This window comes from Mercurialis annua (genome assembly GCF_937616625.2).
Source record: "Mercurialis annua linkage group LG4 unlocalized genomic scaffold, ddMerAnnu1.2 SUPER_6_unloc_16, whole genome shotgun sequence".
In the NCBI taxonomy this organism is placed as follows: Eukaryota; Viridiplantae; Streptophyta; class Magnoliopsida; order Malpighiales; family Euphorbiaceae; genus Mercurialis; species Mercurialis annua.
The window spans coordinates 22501-25000 of NW_026605945.1; positions in this window are offsets into that span (position 1 = coordinate 22501).

Genomic DNA, 2500 nt, shown 5'->3' on the forward strand with positions numbered 1-2500 from the left:
TCCATTCGAGATTGCTACGGGGCAACAACCGATGACCCCACACACTCTTGCCGTGGGATATAAGGGGCCAAGTCCTACCGCATTCAAGTTTGCCAAGGGATGGCATGAGAGTTCGGATATGGCACGAGCACATCTTGCAAAGGCCGCGAAGAAGATGAAGAAATGGGCCGATGCAAAAAGGAGGCACTTGGAGTTCGAGGAAGGAGACCTTGTGATGGTGAAACTCCTTTCTCACCAAACACGAAGGTTTGCGAAGATACATAAGGGGCTAGTAAGGCGCTACGAGGGACCATTTCCTATCGAGAAGAGGATTGGTAAAGTAGCATATCGCTTGACGCTACCTTCACACTTAGAGATGCACCCGGTGTTCCATGTGAGCTTACTAAAGCCTTACAATGCGGACAAGGACGATCCGAGTAGAGGCGAATCAAAGAGAGCACCGACGGCCATCACGACATTACCCGAGCGTGATGTCGAAGAGATTTTGGCGCATCGCGTCATACCAAGGCGGGGCACCCATCCGAGCTATGTTGAGTATTTTGTGAAGTGGAAGGGGGCACCCGAGAGCGAGGCAAGTTGGGAGCACGAACTCAACTTGTGGAATAGCAAGGGACTAATCGAAGCATACAAGGAGGATGCGACGAGGACGTCCGCCGATTGAGTGGGGGAGAATGTTACGGACCGTGAAAATCCTCGCACCGAAACGAGGTTATATTCCGGAGTTCTCTAGAATTCTCTTGAATTCTCTTCGTAAGTCTCTTCACAAGACTCTCCGGAATAATCTAGAAAGCATTCCCCAAGTCTCTTATGGAATTCCTTAGAATTCCCTCCTTAAGTCTAAGAGTTTGCTAGAACTCTCTAGACTTGTGTAGATGTGCATACTTAGTTCTATCTTTGTATAGAATTGTATAGAATATTCTAGATGTAGAATATGGACCATTAGATCAAGTAGATCTTAGCCGTTCATTGAGGAGGTGGAGGAGTATATATAACCTCACTCTCTCATTTGTAAAGTATCCAAGAGTTGTGTAATCAAGCTTTCATAAAGTAATACAAGCTTTCATACGTTCTAGCCATCTTACGATCTTTACTTCCACTTAAGTGTCTTTAAACACTTCGAGAGAGGCTGACTAGTAACTTGTTCGAGAAAAGTTCACTAGTGCCGCACGGATCTTTGGTTAGAAAATCCAAGCCCGTGACAATGTCCATCGGAAGGACCTTCGGCAGCCGGTCGGCAGGCCTTCGCCAGCCCAGCGGCGGCCCTTGGGCATCGGCAGCCGTTCGGCTGGGCTTCGGCAGCCTTTCGGCAGCGCATCGGCAGCGCACCGGCAGCCCTTCGGCAGCCCATGGGCAGCCCTTCGGCAGCCCTTCGGCAGCGCATGGGCAGCCCTTCGGCAGCCCTTCGGCAGCCCTTCGGCAGCCCTTGGGCATCGGCAGGGCTTCGGCAGCCCTTGGGCATCGGCAGGGCTTCGGCAGCCTTTCGGCAGCCCTTCGGCAGGGCTTCGGCAGCCCTTCGGCAGGGCTTCGGCAGCCCTTCGGCAGCCCTTCGGCAGCCCTTCGGCAGGCCTTGGGCATCGGCAGGGCTTCGGCAGCCTTTCGGCAGCCCTTCGGCAGCCCTTCGGCAGGGCTTCGGCAGCCCTTCGGCAGCGCATGGGCAGCCCTTGGGCATCGGCAGCCCTTCGGCAGCCCTTCGGCAGCCCTTCGGCAGGGCTTCGGCAGCCCTTCGGCAGCGCATGGGCAGCGCATGGGCAGCCCTTCGGCAGCCCTTCGGCTGGGCTTCGGCAGGGCTTCGGCAGCCCTTCGGCAGCGCATGGGCAGCGCATGGGCAGCCCTTCGGCAGCCCTTCGGCTGGGCTTCGGCAGGGCTTCGGCAGCCCTTCGGCAGCGCATGGGCAGCCCTTGGGCATCGGCAGGGCTTCGGCAGGGCATCGGCAGGGCTTCGGCAGGGCTTCGGCAGCCCTTCGGCAGGGCTTCGGCAGCCCTTCGGCAGCCTCTCGGCTGGGCTTCAGCAGCCCTTCGGCATGCCTTGGCATGCCTTGCATACATTCCCCAGCCGTATGAACCTCTGCTGGTTTTGCTTCCCAGCCGAATGAACCTCTGCTCTGTGTAAAAATGTATATGTCTTGCACTAAGTGAAATTCTATAATACTTTCCTCGAACAATATTCATACAGTAGTTAATATATATTAAATGAGGAATTTAGAAAGAAGTTTGGTGATTTTTGGAATTGTTTTTTGCCGGTTATGAATTTCCGAAGGTAAAACGATAAATAAATAAAATAAAATACTTCCGGGACTCGAAAAATTCTGATATTTGTTATTATGCAGGTTTGGGTATATATAAACATATTTCCAAAATTTCAGATCAAAATTCCATGCCGATTTTTAAAAATGGGGGGGGGGGGTTGCTGGGCACATGTGATATTTCCTCCTGTCAGTCCAAAAAAAGTCCTAAGAGCTCTTTAGGGGGGTGCACTATGCCTCACCTCCCTGCACCAACTG